Source organism: Zingiber officinale, chromosome 3A (assembly GCF_018446385.1).
Source record: "Zingiber officinale cultivar Zhangliang chromosome 3A, Zo_v1.1, whole genome shotgun sequence".
Classification (NCBI taxonomy): Eukaryota; Viridiplantae; Streptophyta; class Magnoliopsida; order Zingiberales; family Zingiberaceae; genus Zingiber; species Zingiber officinale.
Genome location: NC_055990.1, coordinates 115,606,520 through 115,628,852, shown reverse-complemented (window position 1 = coordinate 115,628,852; position 22,333 = coordinate 115,606,520). Strand labels below are relative to the sequence as shown.

Genomic DNA, 22,333 nt, shown 5'->3' with positions numbered 1-22,333 from the left:
GAGCTATTAAAATGCCTACTGTAGCATTATATTGAGCTAAGCATTTTATCAAGCACTTGGTGTGCACTAGAACACACCCTACGTACTAAAAATCTGTATACAAAGCTATACAAAGCTTAACATAAACAAATCTGCATATGAAATGCTTAATAAAAGGTGCTCTAAGATTGAAGTTCTGCATATTGAGGTAACAAGGAAACTCAAATCTGTATGCTTAAATGAATGGTAGCAAAGAAGCATATCTAAACCACATGCTAGAGTAAAGAACCTCAAATCTGTATACTTCAATGAAAGTAGCATATCTAAACCTCAAACCAAGATTTTTTTGCAAGGCTACACAACCAAATTAAGCTTACTGGGCACACAATCCTGCGCTATACTACTAAATTCTGCATACTATGTTACTAAATCTTGAAATTGTTTTTTTTTCTTTTGTAAATCATGTCCAAGAACATCCTGGCCCCAAAGCTATGCATACCAGATCATCACCTACTGCTTCACGTGTACAAGCAATTAGAACATAAACCAAGCATGAACTTAATAACTGATTGCTCTGTCTAAATAAATTTCTAGCCATGGGGAGAAATCTCTACCCTTAAACATTTATCACCATATCTGTTCTTGATCATACTCCTCTAGATGTACCCTACGTTAAACCAAGCTTAATTGAAACTTCCTATTCCTGGTCATGATAAAAATTCCTGTATAACTTTAGTCACCACAACAAATTACCAGCATTACCAAACAAAGGACATTCCATTGCACACATAATTATTATGGGCAACTAGACATCTGGTAAGAGGAAACACAACTACATCAATTCTATTCAACATTTTCCATGAACAACAGAAGAATGAGGCATCTTTTATCACAGCTTAAAACCCATCGTTCTGTTCAAACCCTCAGGAAACCCCGTCCAGGAAACTTGCCACCTTAATTCTCTTCTTTGAGGTGCACGGCAGCCACATCAATTCAACCAGAAATAACTAAACTACATGCTCAAAGTTTATTTAAAACCTCCTCTCATCTCCCTGATGAATTCCACAGCAGAAACAAAAAGGAATTTCTACCGGAAACCCAAAATCTGAATTGTTTCTCATGCTCATTGCCTAGAACAGCAAAATCCGAAGCAAGCAACCACAAGCTAAACAAACAAACAAGCAAACCATCGAATTCAAGAGAACAAGATCCGAAAATAGAGGAAGCAAGGAAAACTCATGCAAAGCTTCGGGAACAAGGAGAAAATCAAGAATTAAACCTCGGAGCTATCCTACTGCAGGTGAGAAGCAACTCACAAAAATCTCGATATGCATGTATATAAGTAAAAACATGCTAAAACTGATTACTCAAAAGGAAATCTACTCATGCTCATCTACTAGTGAAAGAAACATACTGCAAGGCTAAACATGTAAAGTAAATCTATACAATCATGCTAGCATAAAGGACTAAACTTACTGAATTCTAAACACCTTCTGAATCTTATTTCATTTGTTCTAACTTAATCTTTAATACTTTATGTTTATGAAAAACTTGCTTTACTTGTTCAAAAACTTATACTTATAATACTTCAAAATAATAATCAACTTCTTTTTGGGCCCGGCAACTGTGCTTTTACTTTTGTAACGACCCGACCCATTCGGCGGCCCATTTGGCGACCCTATGGTCGTCGACCGTCGACCGTCGGCCGAGCCGTTACTACTAGGTTATCTAAACCTAGGGACGACTATAGCCCAAGGACAGAGAGTCCAGTACAGTGCCACTGATAAAAGTAAAATACTTGTTATCTCTTAATACTTCTATATAATGCCTCGGCATTTTCTTAAGCACCTTGTGTGCCAAAATCCCTAAAGTCTTGACTTTGGGATCTACTTAAGGCCTCGGCCTTTTTCTTTCTTTTCTTTATCTTTCTTATACTTGTTAATACTTCTAAAAGAATGCTTCTTTAAAAAGAAACTGAAATGTTTAAGCAAATTCTAACTGTGAAATACTTAAACAAAATCTGCATACAAGTTTAAACATAAATCTGCATATTAAGCTTAACTAAAATCTGCATACTAACTCAATCGAAATTCTGCATACAGGCTTAATCAAAATCTGCATAGTAAGCTTATCTAAGATCTGTATACTATGCTACTAAAATTCTGCTCACTAAACTTATCTAAAAATTCTGCTGGCTAAAGAATTAATAACCAAAAGACTAATAACATGGTTAACTCACAAGCCATCTCTACTAATAAGTTCCACGGACAGAAAGCAAAGCTGCACATTCAATCATACTTCTAATGATCTACTAAATCTGTCCACAACTAGATTTATCCATACCCATTGCAATCACAAACCGAAACCAGCCATCCTTCTGCTTATCCTAGTCTCTTGTCTGCTCTGTCCACTATCTGTGTCTGCTCTTATAGCTAAGATCCTCTTGGATCTGCACTGTCTGAGGCTGAATCACTTGGCTAAGGTCGTGAATACACTTCTTTAGCATGGAGACATGAAATACATTGTGTATTGCTGACATATCTTGAGATAAGTCTAGCTTGTAAGCTACCTTCCCAATTCTCTCTGTGATCGGGGTAGGGTCCTACGTATTGAGGACTTAACTTGCCCTTTTTCTCTTGGGTTCTCCGATATACTCGAACTGTTCTTCTGCTTCAGGTTGGAATACGACTTTCTGTTTACGGCACTCTATGGAGGCACCGTATCTGATCAGGAAGTTCATTCCAAATATGACATCGTATTCAGTCATGTCTAGCACTATCAGATCACAAAAGAGTTCTCTGTCTGCTATCATGACTGGCACTGTTCTAAACCAGTGCGTGGATGTCATAACTTCTCCCGAAGGTAATGTCGTCAGAAACTGACTACTGAGTACCTCTGGGGGTATTGCTAACTTTTCGGCGAATGCCCTGGCTATATAAGAATGGGTTGCCCCAGTATCAAATAGAACAGTAGCACTATACTGTAAAATGTTAATCTGACCTGTGACAACTGTCGAGGCATTTGCTACGTCCTCTCTGGTGAGTGAGTAGATCCTCGCATTCGCCATAGCTGGAGGGGCTTCTAATCTGCCCTGGCTGATAGATGGACCTTCTAGAGCGGCCTGCATCTGATATAACTGAGCTGGCTGGCCTGCATGCTGAATCTGCTGTGGCTGAGGAAGACCGGTCTTGTTCGGGCACTGCTTGGCCATGTGCCCTTCTTGTCCACATTCAAAGCATCCTCGTATGCCCTTGCGACAAACCCCTGGGTGGAATTTCCCACAAGTAGCACACTTTGGATAACTGGGTCGCTTGCTAGATGGTCCTCCTTCTGGGTCACTCCCTGATTTGCGCTTGCTGTTGGAGTTCCCTTTCCAATTAGAGCTGTGGCCTTGCTGTTTTTGAGTGTGAGAGTTTCCTTGGCCTTTGGACTCTGAGGAGACTTGCTTCTGCTGCTTGATGCTGTTCTGGTAGTGCTCGGTGATCAGAGCACTACTCACTAGTTCTTCTGTAGTTTGTGGCCTATGGATGCCACCGGCCACATTCATCGCTATTTCCGGCCTCAACATTTTGAGCATCAGCCGAACTCGTTCCTTTTCTGTGCTGACTAATTCGGGACATAGACGAGCCAGTCTGTTGAATTTCTTCATGGCTTCCTCAACTGATAGGTTGCCCTGACGAAACTCCGTGAACTCGTCGTAGTGGCGGTTTGTGACCCGCATGTGAAAGAACTCCTCGAAGAATTCTTTCTCGAAGTCAGCCCATGTCATCTGGTTCACTGGGCGCTTCGCTCTGACTCTCTCCCACCACATACGTGCGTCTCCTGTCAGCAGGCCAGAAGCTCCATCGTGCTCTCCAGTGTTTTGAACCAGGCTTGAGCATCCCATGGTTCGCTGGTGCCTGAGAAGTTCTCGGGCTTGATTCGCTGCCACTGGATCAGGTAAGCCTCTCTCTTTGCTTCCGCTGCTGGAGCTACTGGTGCTGTGGGCTGTACTGGTGGAACCTCTACAAATGCTGGGGTCGCTAGGTTAGGTTCCGGGGTGACTGTGGGAGTATTCTGCTGACTAGCCTTTAAGGTGGCTATCTCTTGTTGCTGTTCAGCTAGCTGCCGCTGTAACTGAGCCACTAATGCTGTAAGGTCTGGGAGGGGCACTGAACTGCCTGCCTCTTGCTGGGGCTCAGTAGCTGGTGCCTGCTTAGCTGGGCGTCCTCGTGCCATTTCTAAAGACATAGAGGATGTACATAACTAATCTAATCACGTTTAACTAGCTACTATAAACATGTTAGAGGCTATCTCACATAAGCATGCTATAATTATTCCTAAACATGAAAGCAAGAAACATAAATAGAGTAAAGGTATTCTTACTTGGAAGACGGCAAGGCTGATGCTGATGTGTGTGATGCTGGAGAATGGGAACTGCTCTGATACCAACTGTAACGACCACCCTTCTTACTACTACTACACTCTAAGGATGACCGTTACTTGACTACTAACTCTACTTAACCGGTATGATTAAAAATCACATAGAAACTCTACCGAAAAATTTCGACAGAGTCTCCCTTGTACCGGTGACCCCAAACTGGGATACATAACATGTATACTCAGCCACAGGCGGCTGGAACATATAATTTCACAACCACGCAGTATAATAGCACAATAAAAATATGAAACTACTCTAGCAACGGCAAACAACCATATCACTCCAACAATAGGAGGTATCAAACTACAATGCGGAAATAAACTCAATTACAATCTCAACTTCATAATAACATAAACTAAAACTCTAAACAGGTAGGTCCTGAAAATTCACTAGCGAACTCTGGATCTCTCCATAGTCCTGGCATCACACACACTGTCACAGCATCTCCTTGTCGCCTTCCTTCTTATACTTTTCCTTTTCCTTTATCTGCAGTAGGAGGAAAATAGTATCTATAAGCTAAAAGCTTAGTGAGCGCTATCCTACTCACAAAATCTCGATATGCATGTATATAAATAAAAACATGCTAAAACTGAATGCTAACATGTAAAGTTACTCATGCTCATAAATAGCAAAGGAACTAACTGAAAAGCTAACATGTAAAGCTACTCATGCTCATAAACCAATAAAGAAATCATGCTAACTGAAATACTAAACATGTATAGCTAATCATGGAACTATCATGTGTATCAATAAGAAACTGAACTGATACATAAGCTGAACTAATTAATGCTAAACTGAGTCTAACTTGTATTCACATAACTAATTTGTGAAGTTTTGAAAACTATTTACATAATAGATCAAAATAGTAATCATGCTGCTGCAACCCCGGGTCTAGTAGGGATGCGCGCACAGCAAGTACAGTTGCCGGGCCCAACAGCATGTTTATTATTTTCACTTATTATGTACTAGTTTTCAAACTCAAAATCAGTTATGTTAGTTGAGTTGATTTCAGCTTCAGTTTAGTTTAGTTTAGCTCAGTATTATGTTTCAGTTCAGTTCTCTATGTTAGCTTTATGATTAGTTGTATGCTATGCCATGACTTGTTCAGTATGCCATGTTTCTATGATTGTATGCCATGCCATGCTAGCCTGTTCAAAATATTTTCGAATAGCATGTTTTCATATCATAACCGCATCGTATGCATGATTTTGTGAGGTAGATGGTTTCTTACTAGCGTTAGCTTACAGTACTACTTTTCTTATCTGCGGATACAGGTAAAAGAAAAGTGGATTAGCAGTGGAGGCTGGAGGTCAATGCAGATGAGGATGTGTGTGTGTGGAACTGGAATGAAAGATCTCAGGGATCTAACAAGTTTTAATTATGCATTAGAACTCGTTAGCATTTACGTTCAGCACTTTCAGCTTATTAGTTTTGATACTTTCATTTTCATGCAATTTAGATTTGGAACGCATTGAACTATGAAAGAATGTTTTAAAATGTCAGTAATCATGTTAGAATGTTATTACATGTTGTTAGAATAGTTTATTATGCAGTAGGTAGTCGTTAGATTGTATTTTGGCACGCCAAAGTGCTGAAGTCTGATTTTCCGGGCGAAATCAGACTCTGATCGGTCTCCCGACCGATCCAGACGGATACAGTATGCTACTGTATCCTCCTGGATCGGTCAGCCGACCGATCCAGCGCAATACAGTAGCTTCCGGAGAATTCCCAGGTTCCTGGATCGGTCTGCCGACCGATCCAGACATACCTGGATCGGTCAGCCGACCGATCCAGCGCAATACAGTAGCTTCCGGAGAATTCCCAGGTTCCTGGATCGGTCTGCCGACCGATCCAGACATACCTGGATCGGTCTGCCGACCGATCCAGCTGGGGACAGAATCGTAGCAGGTCTGATCGATCCGTGGATCGATCAGCAGCTAGCTGGGAAGTAAATTATGAGTCCCTAGCTAAGTTGGGATGTTTAGTTTCCCCTCTTTAGCACATGTACACCAGCAAAGGAGGTCTTTAGACCTTTCTTATCAGCTGTCTTAGTTATAGTAGAGTAAAATTTTAATTAGCCCAGCTTTCCGCACAGTATAGTTTAGCACAGTACAACTGTAGCGATTCGCCTTATAGCCTAGTAGTAGAAGGCGGGTCGTTACAATAGGTGGAAAGCCCTGGTGTACCGAACCAGGTGAAAGACTGGACTAGCCGGGAAGCGGATGTCCAGCAGAAAGTTCGAAAGCGTCGAGTGCTGAGCAAAAGTCCAGTCGATCTGGAGGATCGCACTGGCAACAGGTAAATCTCCTGAGTGGAGTAGGTGAGGACGCGTTCCCCGTAGAGGGAACATTCCCCGTAGAGGGAACAATAGGCGTCGGGTCGACCTAGGGTTTTTGGTTGGAAATCCGAAGTCAGACCCGGACAGTCCGGAGACTGTCACAATATTTTTAATCATATTCATACTGTTGTTTTATGCTAACTTTGTGTTGTAGGGTGTTTTTATGATTAACATATCTTGTAGGGACCAAAGTGCACAATTACCCTCAGATGAACAGTGTCCGAGGCACCTCCATGGAGTTTGGAGGCGCCTCGGGTGCAAAACCTGATCTGGCTGCGAAACCAGCTTGGAGGCGCCTTGGAGGAAGCCAAGGCGCCTTGGACAGAAGCCTGAAGGTGCCTTGAAGGGCGTTGAAGGCGCCTTCAGGTCGCAGCAGTCAAAGGCTTATCGCAGCGAACTGATCGGGATAGAATTCAGCTTCAAGGCGCCTTGGAGCTTGTTTAAGGCGCCTTGAACACTGTTTAAAAGTAGGGTTCGAGCAACACCTCAAACCAACAATTTACAAGCTTTCCTTCTGCTGTGTGCTGCTCAAGAGTCGATTCTAAAGTGTTGTTGCTGTCGCCGACGACCCGAAGCTTCATTTATTATTATTCTATTATCGGTATTATTTCAATTTTAGTTGTACTTATTTCTACTTGTACTTATTCACGATATTTTAGTTGTTTCCCACGGAAAGCGATCAAGGATCGCGGGCCTTCGAGTAGGAGTAGATCTAGGCTCCGAACGAAGTAAACGACTGTGTTCTTGTGTGTTTGCTTATTTTTATTCCGCTGCTTTAATTACTCGATGATCGTTTTACGATTCCGATAATCGAACGAAATAGCTGCGAGCGCTATTCACCCCCCCTCTAGCGCTTCTCGATCCAACAATTGGTATCAGAGCGGGGCAGCGTTGATCTAGTGCAACCACCAATCACGTAATTTTTCGCGGTGTTTTTAATTTTTCGGAGTCAACTGAAATTAGTATTCTTACTATATTCCAGTTTTTTTTCAGTCGTATCGATCTCGCTCGAAGTTGGTGCAACACCACTCGAGTTATTTTTTTTTTATACTTTACTCCCGCACTGCTAATCCAAGACCTAGTCTTAGCACATTTCTTTTGTTTTTGTTTTACATATACGGTCGATATTACAAATGGCCCAACAAGAAGGGTTCAGCACCGTTCACCCCCCACTTTTCTCCGGAGAAGACCTCGGATATTGGAAGGGGCGAATGGAAACCTTCCTGAAGACGCAATTCGATACATGGATGATAATCAAGACCGGACTACTACTCCCATCCGACGAAGACGGCAAGGCGACACCCTACAAAAAATGGGAATCTACCACAATCAAGAAGGTGGAAGCTGATGCCAAAGCGACCTGCATCCTCCAATGTGGACTGACCAAGGAGGAGCTCAACAGAGCTGGTCCATTCTCATCAGCAAAGGAGCTTTGGGAAAAGCTGATCGAACTCCACGAGGGCGCCTCGGAAACCAAGGTAAGTAAGCGTGACTTGTTATTTAATAAACTGTACAATCTAAAAATGCAAGAAGGAGAGACGGCGAGTTCGCTCCACGCACATATTCAAGACATTCTCAATTCTCTTCATGCGATCGGGCAGAAAGTCGAGAATCGGGACATCATAAGGTATGCTCTAAACTCATTTCCGAGGAGTATATTGTGGGCATCAATGGTAGATGCCTACAAAGTCTCCAAGGACTTGTCTTGTTTACAATTAGATGAGTTATTTTCTGAGTTTGAACTTCATGAGCAAACTAATGCACAGCCAACCGAGAAGGGGGTTGCTTTGATTGCAGGTACCAGTCGAACACAGGAACCGAGATTACGACGAAAAATTGAACCGGAATCAGAAGACAAACCTGACTCAGAAGATGAAGAAGATGAACTAACCAGCGAACTCGTGAACCTCGTGAAAAAGCTCTACAAGAAGAAAAAGGGCTTCAACAAGAAAGACCTGAAGAAGGTGGTACAATCCAAGGAGGCCCAACCGAGTTCTAAGGTAAAATTTGAAGTTACCTGCTACGGGTGCAACCAGAAAGGGCACATCAAGGCCAACTGCCCTAACCAAAAGGAAGCGAAAAAGCAAAGAAGGAAGAAGGCCCTGAAGGCGAAGTGGGATGAATCTTCTTCAGAGGACGACGACGACGAACTCGATCAGACGAGTTTACTCGCATTGATAGCCCGAGACCAGATCGTTGAATCCGAGAGCGAGAGCGAGTCAGAGGCCGAGTCCGAGCGAAGCCACGGATCCGCATCCGTTTCCAAAGGGCCAGACTCCGCTGTAAGTATTCCTAGACTTAATAATTTAATCAATTATTTATTACGCAAGTTAGCTAAGTCAAACCTTAAGATAAAATCACTTCTAAAGGAAGTAGTTGTCCTTAAAGAAGTGACTAACTCTAAATCCTTACCTGATCAAGTTCAGACTGAAAATTCTACTCATGTTCAAAAACTTGAGGAAGAAAATTCAAGTTTGAAAAATCAGGCCAAGGATTTAAAAAATACCTTAGAACGGTTTTTTTTAGGCTCCAAGAATCTTGACCTAATTCTTGGGACACAAAGAGTCGTTTACAATAGAACTGGGCTAGGATATAAAACTAAAAAGAAATATAAATCTTATTTATCCTTAATAAACAAACCAAATAGAAAGGTAATCCAAGCATGGGTCCCCAAGTCCAAATTGGTCAATCAAGTTGGACTTGGCCAATACTGGGTCCCGAAGGATCAAATACACTACCTCGATAGACCATATCGAGGCTATGATCCAGGGGGAGTAAACACGAAAACAATTCAAATTTTAAATCAAAATTCGAAATAAAATTAAAATTCAAAATTCAAATTACAAACTCAAAATTCGAAATTAAATTAAAATTCAAAAAATTCAAAACTCAAATTACAAACTCAAAATTTGAAATTAAATTAAAATTCAAAAAATTCAAAATTTAAATTACAAATTCAAAATTTGAAATTAAATCAAAATTCAAAAATTAGAAATTCAAACTTAAATTAAAATAATTCGAATTCAATAAAATATAGATGGAGGATCCAGAATAGCTGGCACCCCCAACTGAACTACCCGACTGGGTAACTGAACTTAATCTACCTGAAATGGGTAAAACAAGTGTAGATTACCCGGCAGGGTAATTAAGGTTAGATTAAAACGGGCTAGGTTTAACTTGACCCACAGTACTGGTGAAGTTTTTGGATGATAGTACATTAGGGAAGCTTGGGCATCGCATGTCTAGGAAGATATTGCTTCGACCTGGTGCATTTGGCCAAGTGGAAGTGTCACGCCCCATGTAGTCCCTGTCCGAAGAAATTTCGGCAGCATCTCTCCTGTACGGCGGACAATATGAATCTCAGTATACATATATCTATACCTCGGCCACACTCGGCCGGAACAATACACACAAATAGTAAACAATCCATGCAATTATATTCAACATTTCTACACAGATATAATATGAACAATACACACAGTTATATAAAGAAAAGATGATATAGAAACCAACGAAGATATACGTACACATCCTACTCCACTACAACGAAGAAAAACAAAATCCACGAAGTAATGAAAATATATCCGCAGCGGAAAACAAAAGCAGACCCGAATGTTCCATGTAAAGTCCACAATACAAACCCACAATACAAGTATATAAGATGCAAAAGCAAAATATAATCCGACAAAGAAAATCCTCGCGATAATGGGGCTAGCGACTGGAATATCTCCTGCCGGCCTCAAAAATAATAACAACGGGGTGAGTTCAAAGAACTCGGCAGGTAATCCAATAGATATGTACAGAACATATAACTACTAGCAACATCCTATGGTACAAGACACTAAACCATGAGCCTACAAGATGCCTCCTAACAAGAAACCTACAGACGGTCTCCTAACGATAACATATACGATAGCTGAAATAAACTGTAATAACCAAAGGCATGATAGTACAGCCTATAGCAAGAATAATAAGAAAATGCATAACTGAAATAAACTGTACTCACCGCGAGGCTCGGTAACCGGACATATACAGATAAAGATAGTCGGACAAAAGCATATAACCTATATGCATGTCAATCATATGCAATCACCAAATGCATCAATCATAACGAATGCAATCCATGATATGATGCAATATGACAGGTCACCCCTGACGCCAGTCACCCATCTCACACACAATGGTGAGGCCGAGTGGGTAGGGCACTCTGCCGCCACTACCGCCTGAAGAGTGACCGAGTGGACGGATCTGTGAGTACACCTATCCTCCTACCTCAAACATAGTGAGGGAGACAATGCTCTCAACTCCCAGACGCGACGGACGGAGGGATCCGCCGTCATACCACGCAATGACTACCCATGAGCGGACCAATGAAGCACTACTGAGCTAACTACCATACACACCCTAGTGCTGTGCCACTACCCATGAGTGGACACGCTGTGTGCAGGCCCATGTAGCCGGCCGACGAGCTCAACAATAATGGAGTCGTCAATCGCCCAGCATGCAATCATGCGATATGGTGCATGCGGCTACAATATGACATACCTGAACAAAGCCTTCTCCATATAAGTGCATGCCAAAAAGGTAAACACATATAACTATAACCATGATATAAACAGCATAACTCCAAAGACATCACATATAACAATGATGTAAGTATCATGAATCCAAGAGCATGTATCACACATGTAAAGCAACTAATCCAGTAGAGTATAGCACTATAAATATACATCTCTATGAACACATATACACATGGCAAGAGCTAAAATATCCAATCCTGAAGTAAAGCAACTAGCAGATGAAGCATGTGATAGGTATCAACTAGCTAAGACCAGGGAAGAAATAGTCTACTATCTACCACTAGTAAATATATATAAGCTACACATATCATAAGACATTATCAAAAGATAAGTCAAAGGGTACCCGCCTCAAATAGAAGGTACAATCCAGCCCTAATCCAATGTCGAGACGTCTGTCTCGAATCAAAATCCTGTATAAATAAATACATTTACTGTTATTTAGCTAGAATACAAACACATAGCTAAATAAATCCTAAATAGAAATTTAGGGACAAACCCTAAATCATATCCTTCAACCTTTCTAACGGTTAATTAGGGATAGTTCCCTAATCCCTAATCAACCATTAGATTAGAAATTCAAACTTAAATCCACATAACCTAATTAATCTACACAACCTAATGATGAATAAATTATCAATAGGTATCAAGATCATTCCTAATCATCTAACACATGATCACCTAACAAATATCCAAATTCGAAACATGATATACAACATGTTCTAACCAAAATTCAATTCAAACCTAACCCTATTCAATACATAGACTAATTCATCAACACATGAAACAATTACCCTAATCCAAATCATAAACCTAAATTAACTAACCTACAGCAAGATCAAAAACCATACCTCAATTCCACAGCTACTGTGGCTATTGGGACAAGAGGATTGTTGCTGCCGAGACCAAGATGAGTTACTGCTGAAGCCAACCAATCCACAAAACAGGACAGAACAGAACCTATTTGGAATTCACTCCTCTGTTCGGATCAAACACAAGGAGATCATGGATTCAGCCAAGTATTCCAACAACAATCTAATTCATCTTACCTTAATTCCTAACTCTGATCTGTTGATCCACACGAAGAAGTGGTGCTACCAGGAAGGGTAGCTGTTGCTGGAGCTAGACAACCCACTGAACAGCACCTTGCTGGATCCACTCCACAATTCGGATCAAGAATTCAACCGAAACCTCAATCACAGCAAAGAAGGAAACATCCCAGAACTGATCTGATGCAGTAAACATCTCAAAGCGATCAAGAATCAACACCACAGAATAGAACAGAACCTCACCTCAATGGATTCAATTGGATCACAAAGGAGAATGCATTGATCGGCCACAAGGACAATCCACAGAAATCCGATGCTTTCTCCTAGCCCAGAACTGGAAGACGATCACAAATCCAACAAGGAAGGTCAACACCGAAATAGAGCCCTAACCTTTGGAGCCCTAACTGCCCCTTTCACGCCGGCGGTCGGGTGGCACGGCTCGATCCAGATCCGGCTAGTGAAGAGGTGGATCGCACTATGAGCAGCGCGAGGAGAGAAGAACGGAGGTCGATCGGTTGGGAGTCGGTGAATATTGCTCCTCACCGTGCCCTAGCCACCTCGCCGTTGACGCTCAGCTGCAGAACTCACCGGATCAGGACCCCCGATCGGATCCAGCTCCTTAGCACCGTCGAGCTCCGATGAAGAGTCTCCTTCGGCCTCGACGCCGAGTGATCCGCAAGAGAGGGAGAGCACAGAGAAGAAGAGAGGGGAGATCGGGGAAGGAGGAGAAGGTTCGGGTGAGGAGAGGATCGGGGTCGCCGTTTTGGGGAAAGAAAATAAAAGGGAAAAGGTTTTATAAATAAAACATTTCCTCAATTAAACGGTATCCCAAATAGGCTTTATCCGAACCCGGAATTAATCCCCTCAAAACTCATCGTACGAGTTCCGAAAAATTCCCAGAAAATTTTTAAAAATTCCGGAAAAATCCTATAAGGCTATTTTCCAAATAACCCTATTAATTAAATTTTCCGAGATCTCACAGGAAGTGACCGAAGCTACCCTTAAATGGATCCTAACTAATTAGACCAAGGTTTAGTATTAAGTTCAATGGGTAGGACTATTTAGGAAACCTCGAAGGCATGGTTACTTTAATGAGTTCCTTGTGACTCATCATAGTCCAGAAGTTTATCCAAAGAATGCTTACTTGTTGAACCAAAAGCTAAACCTAAATCTAACACAAAGTTAAACCAGACCCTAAAATTTAACCATAATTCATCTCACAACAATTATAGGGTTCCCTGATTGAAAAATTTAGATCGGGTGAGATGACTAAGAAATTAAAACTAAAATTGACTTAAACTTAAATCAAGTTAATTCAACTAAATTATTTTCAAAATTAATTAAAATAAAATTATTTTAAAACTTAATTTCAAAATGATTCTAAAACTTAATTTCAAAATGATTCTAAAACTTAATTTCAAAATTATTCAAAATGATTTTAAAACTTAATTTCAAAATTATTCTAAAACTTAATTTCATAATGATTTTAAAACTTAATTTCAAAATGATTTTAAAACTTAATTTCAAAATTATTTTAAAAACTTAATTTCAAAATTATTTTAAAAACTTAATTTCAAAATGATTTTAAAACATAATTTCAAAATGATTTTAAAACTTAATTTCAAAATTATTCTAAAACTTAATTTCAAAATTATTCTAAAACATAATTTCAAAATGATTTTAAAACTCAATTTCAAAATTTTTTCAAAATTATTTTAAAAATCTTTAAAACTCAATTTCAAAACTCTTTTAAAAAATCTTTTCAAAAGTTATTTTAAAATCTTTAAAAACTTAATTTCAAAATCTTTTTAAAACCTAATTTCAAAATTAATTAACTTAAAATTATTGTCAAAATTAACTTAACTTAAAAGTTCTTTTTCAAAATTATTTTAACTTACAATTCTATTTTCAAAATTATTTTAACTCAAAGTTCTTTTTCAAAATTAATTAACTTAAAATTATTTTATCTTCTAAATAAATTAAATAAATTCTCAAAATTAATTAACTTCAAGATTTCTTTATTGTAATAAATTAAAACCTTCAAAATTTAATAAAATTTAATTATTTAATTAAAAAAAAACACATGGCGCCTCATGGAGGCGCCTCATGGAGGCGCCTCCCACACGGGAAGGCGCCCCCAAGCGCTGCAGGAAAGTTCTCGCTGCATCATCTTAAGGTGCCTCGGATCGATCCGAGGCGCCTCCAAAAAACTACTTAAGGTGCCTTAAGATGCTTAAGGCGCCTTCAATCCCCAACTTTAGAAACTGAACAGATTCCTTCTGTTCGTTTTCTGCCGACACCGAGCACGACTTCTGCGTGCGATTTCTAGCAACCAAGGCGCCTTCAACCCGTTGATCTTCCCTCAACACCTAGCAATGCCTCCTAGGTATAATCTCAACCCTTCCCGATCAAGTTTTACATAAAATTTCTGCTTATTTTTGCCAATTTTGGTAAAATCGTTGAAAATAGGAAGCGCCGTCACGTTGATCCTACTCCAGCTAGACTTCCATCAGTAGATATCAGATTCCCTACTGTACATCTTAGGGATACCTTTGCTAATTACACTTTTGAACCTATCAAACCTAGATATGCAAATAGGACCTTTTTTACCCAGTTTTGTCAGCCATCTATCCAGATGATAGAGCACTATCAGCTAGACCAACTGGTTTACTGCACTGATACAGTAAATCAGGAATTATGTGCACAATTCTATCACAACCTTGAGAGGGTTGATGATATTAAGTACTCCACCAGAGTTGTTGGCGTTGACATTGAGCTTACTCCCACTTTGTTACGCACCACCCTAGAACTTAGGGCTTCAGAGTCTACTTTCCTATGTTACCCTAGTAGGGACCTGCCATTTGGCGATCCCTACTCCCATATTACGTTAGATACTATCTATATGTATTTCTTCGGGGAAGAGAGACTCTTGGCCTGACTGAGTTCAGGTCAGTCTCTCTTTGGGTTTAGGACTATGTGATGTATAGGGTCCTGACAGCATGTATTTTGCCGATCTCATCTCGGGATGTCCCGAAGATGAGGTCTTCACACTCATTTTTCTTGTACGCCTTGTGTCATCGATTAGATATCGATATATCCTTGCATATGTTCCAGAACATTATTTGTGCATCTGGAACAGTCACTTCCAGGATAGTACAAATGCCCTATTGTCATATTTTGACACGCTTCTTTTCGACCATAGAGGGCATAGATGTGACCAGAGGGACAGTCATCCCTCCAACCATATATGACGAGCTAGGATCCCGTAGTTGTAGACTAGCCAGTGTTGATATCACCGCTGATGGAGTTCTAGCCTGGACAGGACGACCACAGCCAGCAGCTGCCCCTATGTAACGACCACCCTTCTTACCCAACCAAAGGTGGCGCTACGTTCTTATACTACTTACGTACATGCTTTAGTTATAACAGCGGAAGTATAAAAACTTTAAAGAATTTAATTTATTAAGCATAATATCACATATTCTGATTTGTTCAAATGTGCATATATTGAACTTATAACTAAAAATATTAATTTGTCCGAATCGTCCTAGCCGAGCCACCACCACACACATCATTATCTGCTCCTCCTGCTGCTCCGTTGTACATCCAGCTTTCTCTTTTATCTGCGGTACAAGGAAAGTAAGCTATGAGCACTCATGGCTCAGTAAGTTCCTTTCCTACTCACTAAAACCGAGAATCATCGTATATCAAGAATGGATCAACATATCATCGTCTCAACTAATCATAACATAACATATCATTCTATTCAAACGTATCATGCATATTTCTTATTCACATATCATTTCATAGAAGCATGAATATCATATCATAAAACAAATAAATCACAAGCATGAGACATACAAGGGCATCATATTCATATCATAATATCACATGACATTATATCATATCATCATATAATTCAAGCACATATGAATGTAGGCAATGCATCGTGAATTTGAAAACTTATACTTAATAGTACTTGAAATTAATATCATCATCATTTGGGATCCCGTTTTGTACCACATACATAATGCGTAGGTCCAAGGTAGCAAGTCTTGAGCCCTACCATGCATACATACTAGGCCCGAGTCTTACTCCATCGACCTAGGGCACTCAAAGGCCCATTACTGACGAGGCCCGAGTCTTACTCCATCGACCCAGGGGCGTTTACGGAGCCCACCCTTGGTACAAACCATAAAAATAACTTATCATGCATAACTATCATATCATATCCTTAACAATCTTTCATGCATTTATTCTTTTTCATTTCTTTTCATTATGTATAGCATTTTCTATGCTATCACATATCATAACATAACTTCATTTCTTTTCATTATGTATAGCATTTTCTATGCTATAACACATCATGGCATATTTCATAATATAACTTCATTATGCATATCATTTCGTAACTAAAGCAATCATGCATTCTAACTTATTATCATATCATTTTCATACAGCATGGCATAGACATATTTAATTTTGTTCTAGGGTTTCTAGGGCATCTATCCCTTCATGGCCGAACACATAATGATTCATTTAGGTCATACAAACATGTATCACATTCACACATTATCAAGTTTTCATAAGAAGTACTTTTAACCCCTTAGGTTTCATTTCCAAGGCCTCTAGGTCCTTTAAACCTTACTTGGCCGAAATTCATAGAATATAAACTTCCTTTAAGTGGCCTAAAGCATGGGAAACCTAAGTAATTTCATAGCAAGATTTACTAAGAACATCATACACAAGGTTGGATCATAAACAAGCTAGGACTCTTGTGATCTTACATGTCATAAATCATGTAACTAATTTTCTACATTCCAATTAAACATGAGAGCATTAATCATCTTTCATAACATAATATCACAGAGGTCATTGAGCATATTAGAATTTTGTTTAAGCTTCTCTAAACTATCACCTTACCATGGCCGAAATATTAAGAGTAAGGTTCATGAGTTTCTTTCAACATACAAGTATACAACTCTTAAGAACTTTATATCATGTCATATAAGCATAGTTATTTTAAATTCAAGGTCCTCCTAACCCTAAATTCTTTCTTGGCCGAAACATGAGAGTGGGGTTCTTTTGGTTCCAATCAACTTCCAAGCAAGAAAACCATAGGAAGGTCCTTAGCATTTCATAGGGGAAAACTTGCACTAGTTTGGTTAGACAATAATTTTCCTAACCTATTTACAATATTTTTGATTGAAATTCTAGGGTTACATACACCTCTGATCATGCATCATATATGTATACAAACATAGGGGAAAACTTTCTTTCAAGGCATAGAAAAAGAATCCGAAAATCACATGAAAGCCTTGTACCACAGGTGAGGGGAAGCTTACCTTCTTTGCTTAAGTTTCCTAGAGTTGAGAACTTGCTTGTGGACCTTTCTTCCTTGCTTGCTTTGCTCAGCACCAATGGAGGAAGAAGTGGCTAGGTCTTTTGGTGGAGAGGAGGAGGAAGAAGAGGAGGCTTCTTCCTCTTGTGTTGCTCGGCAACAAAAAGAAAGAAAGAAGGGGGAGAGTTGTTGCTCTCGGCAACAAGAGGAAAGAGGGAGGAAGAGTGCTCGGCACAAATGGAGGAGAGGAGGAGAGTGAGTTGAGGATGAAGCCCCCCCCCCCTCCATGCCTATTTATACTAAAGTGAGGGGAGGAAAACTTGACTTGATTCATCCTCCTCATTTACTTCTCTTAATGAGAAAGAATATGCTAGAGAAATGCTTCTTGAGTTTCTCTCTTTTCTTTCTCTTAATTTCTCTCCTTTCTTTCCTTTAATTATAATTCCCATATCTCCTCTTACAATATTCACTCCTATCACACTTGGTTAACACATGCATGCATCCACAAGAGAACCAAGGATCAAATCCTTCTCCTAACATATTTTTGTACAAAATAATTCATGTATATGCATTATGCATAAATATTTCATACATGCATATATAATATCTCATATCTCTTTTGTTTACATTAATTCCTTGCATTATAAATCATGTATAGAACTTTATATTCTCAACTTTATTTTCTTTCATAAAGTTTTTAATCATCTAAATCCTTCCCATCTTAATATTCAACTTAGAATATTTACACCTTCTTTTCACTACCTTCAAACTCTCATTATCCTTACTTTCTTATCTAGGCTTTCTAGGGGTGTTACACCCTATCACTCCAGCGGCCGAGGATATACAAGGAGAGGGAGAGGAGTGGGCTGACTTCTTAGCTGAGGATCTTTTCGCGGATCCTTCCCCGTCTGCCGGGCCATCCACCTCAGCTAGACCTTCGACCTCTGCACCACTCTCCGTCGAGGACAGACTTGCTCGACTCGAGGTTGAGTCCATCCAGACACGACGGATAGTTCTCTCCATTTGATCCGAGATGGCTACCGGATTTACCTCTAGGTCAGCCAGCACCCGAGCAGTCCCATGCACCACCTCCCGCTGATGACCCGCCAGCTGATGCTCCTCGAGTAGATGATCCTGCTCTTTGACATGACCCTTTTATGCATTGTACTATGGACTGTTGACTATGGACACCTTCACTTCACTATCTATTCATTTTGTTAGACTTTCTTGAAGTGATATCTACTTATTTGCATGCTTGTTAGTCAACAACTTACTCAGTTTCAAATAATCTGGGTTTACCTATCATTTTAAAAGTTCTAGAAAAAATAGTTTTCAAAATTCCCTTTTTCTTAGAAGGTTCAAAATTAGACTTAGTTTAGGTTTTCCCCCTAGAAATCATGTACCCCTAGACTTAAGCTAGAGCATCTCACAAACACCTAGGTATACCTTGATTGTGTTTGAAAGACATAGAACGGTGTGAGATGCATAGGGTACAGCCTGGACTCAAGAATGTTTATATCTGTGCATCAATATGAGTCTGGGCGTTAAACACGCAATATACATCAATCAAGTCAAGTTTTCCAACTCTAGTCAAATCTATCTGGACCAAATTGACTTAACTTGACTAACCAAGTGAAAGCTATTGCCCTATAGGCAATCAGAAAGTAGCTAAAGGTTAGACAGTTGGTAAAAGGATACTCAATTTTCAGATTAATCATGTGTGATCTTTAGGGCTCTGATACCTCTAAAAGTAAAACTGGATAATTTGAAAGTTATTGTACCCGACTCATGCTTGGACTTAAGGACCAACTAAATAACCTAAACTAAATTTTTAGCTACTTCACTCCCTCCTTGCCCTAAAATTTAATATTGTTTAAAATTAAGCTAAGTTTTTTAACCTAAGCTATAGTTTTCAAAATACAATACTTGCAAAGAGCTTAGCTAAGGTCCAATTTTTATTTACAAAATTTTAAAACTTAGCCCCAAAAATGTTTTCTTAAAAATCACTTGGCTCCAAATATTTCACTAACAAAATTTCAAAATCTAAACAAGTACTTCTCTACATATAGTTTTACTAGCTTTTTCAACTTAGTTAAAGACTGTCAAAAGGTTCCACCTTCTAGTGGTTTTCTAATTTTAACTAAGTTTTCAAAGAGCTAACATCAACCTTTCACTTAGCTAAAGGTAAGAAATGAAAATTATAAAATGTTAAGTGTTGTCAAAATCTTCTTATCCCTCTTTAAAAATCAAATAACTATTTTTTGATTATTTTTGATATATGGCAAAGGGGGAGAGTAGCAAATTGAAAATTCAAATACTCAAATAATTGTAAAATTCAAATTCAAAAATGAGAGTAGAAAAATCAAATTTAAAATAATGAATATTAAAGGGGGAGTAACAGTTAAGGGGGAGCCTAAACTTGGTGCTATACTTTTAATTCATAGAGTTTACTTTAGCAAAATTGCTAAGCTTGCTTTAAATGTTTTCATCTATTCGTTATTTGATATCTGCTTACTTAACTTTGAATTTGAGTTGCCATAATAAAAAATGGGGAGATTGTTGGTGCGAGAAGCATCCAACGATCGAACTCGTGTTTTGATAATGGCAAAGGATTCAAAGTTAAGGTGTTTTGTGATCTAACAAGTCTGCTTGAGTATTTCAGGAAAGTCCTAGCTGCGGTTAGGCAAAGGGAAAATCCTAGGGGGTAGTAACCCTAGGTCATAGCGGGTGGTAACCCTATGCGGAAAGTCTTGGCAGGTCGATGGCTTCAGGCAAAAGTCCTAGGGGGTGGTAACCCTAGGTGGAAAGCCCTGATGTCGCGAATCAGGTGAAAGACTGGACTAGTCGGGAAGCGGATGTCCAGCAGAAAGTCCGGAAGCGTCGAATGCTGAGCAAAAGTCCAGTCGATCTGGAGGATCGCACTGGCAACAGGTAAATCTCCTGAGTGGAGTAGGTGAGGACGCGTTCCCCGTAGAGGGAACAGTAGGCGTCGAGTCGACCTAGGGTTTTCGGTTGGAAATTTGAAGTCAGACCCGAACAGTCCGAAGACTGTCACAATATTTTTTATCATATTCATACTGTTGTTTTATGCTAACTTTGTGCTGCAGGGTGTTTTTATGATTAACATATCTTGCAGGGACCAAAGTGCACAATTACCCTCGGATGAACAGTGTCCAAGGCGCCTCCATGGAGTTTGGAGGCGCCTCGGGTGCAAAACCTGATCTGGCTGCGAAACCAGCTTGGAGGCGCCTTGGAGGAAGCCAAGGCACCTAGGACAGAAGCCTGAAGGCGCCTTGAAGGGCGTTGAAGGCGCCTTGAAGGGCGTTGAAGGCGCCTTCAGGTTCCAGCAGTCAAAGGCTTATCGCAGCGAACTGATCGGGATAGAATTCAGCTTCAAGGCGCCTTGGAGCTTGTTTAAGGTGCCTTGAACACTGTTTAAAAGTAGGGTTCGAGCAGCACGTCAAATCAACAATTTACAAGCTTTCCTTCTGCTGTGTGCTGCTCAAGAGTCGATTCTAAAGTGCTGTTGCAGTCGCCGACGACCCGAAGCTTCATTTATTATTATTCTGTTGTCGGTATTATTTCAATTTCAGTTGTACTTATTTCTACTTGTACTTATTCACGATATTTTAGTTGTTGCCCAAGGAAAGCGATCAAGGATCGCGGGCCTTCGAGTAGGAGTTGATCTAGGCTCCGAACGAAGTAAACGACTGTGTTCTTATGTGTTTGCTTATTTTTATTCTGCTGCTTTAATTACTCGACGATCATTTTATGATTCTGATAATCGAACGAAATAGCCGCGAGCGCTATTCACCCCCCCCCCCCCCCCCCCCCCCCCCCCCTCCGCCCCAGGAAGAAATGAATCGGGGGAGAAAAATAAAGAAATTAAAACCTAGGTTTAAGTTAAATAAACCTTATAAATCCTCAATCAACTCCCATTTAAATGGGTATCCCAAATAGGCTTCGCTTAGCCCCACCGATTCATCCCCTCAAAACAAGTCATACGGACTCCATTTAAATCTCGAAAAATTTCTAAAAAATTCTAAAAATTTTTGAAAAATCCAATAAGATTTTTCATCCAATAACATTTATTATTTAATTTTACGGTATTTTACAAAACATGTCTGGAGGACCATGTTTGGCCGGTAAGTTAAGGTAAATAACTTGAGGAGCGACAGTGAGGTCGGGTTCCCGGAGGGAACAACCTAAGGTCGCTGATCCAAGTGAAGAAATTAGAAAGATTTCCAAGTTGAGATCAAGGCAGTTCTACTACCCTACATTACTCATGCATTATTATATTATTGTGCTAACATCTGTTTTAAAGGATTCTTTTCTGTCTAACACTGTGTTGTAGGTTTGGCTGGATCGGTCGACCTAGATCGGTCGTCCGAACATGAAGAGATCAAAGTAGTGTTCAAATCAGACCAGAACAGATCGAGTCCGATCAAGCCATGATTGGTCGACCAAACCGTAATATGGGTCGACCGAACCCTGATGACTCAACACAGAAAGCAACAATCAGGAGTAGAAGGAAAATACATTGATCAGTTGACCAAACCGGATGATCGGTCGACCAAACGATCAATATTAAATGAACAGTAAATACAAATCTCGGCGAATCTCGATGAA

The 22,333-nt window shown here is 39.9% G+C and overlaps 1 long non-coding RNA gene across 2 annotated transcripts; it reads right to left on the bottom strand.

Annotated features, from left to right (window-relative positions):
• Positions 1-11,663: 11,663 nt before the first annotated feature.
• On the bottom strand, positions 11,664-13,124 carry LOC122053977. 2 transcript variants are annotated; one of them, XR_006132482.1, is made up of 3 exons: positions 12,364-13,124; positions 12,166-12,293; positions 11,664-11,727 (listed from the first exon to the last, which is right to left on the bottom strand). It is a non-coding gene; the product is annotated as an uncharacterized LOC122053977 (long non-coding RNA). The 2 variants fall into 2 exon arrangements; XR_006132481.1 differs by lacking the exon at positions 11,664-11,727 and having other exon boundaries at positions 11,965-12,293; positions 12,364-12,697; positions 12,754-13,124.
• Between the last annotated feature and the right edge of the window lie 9,209 nt (positions 13,125-22,333).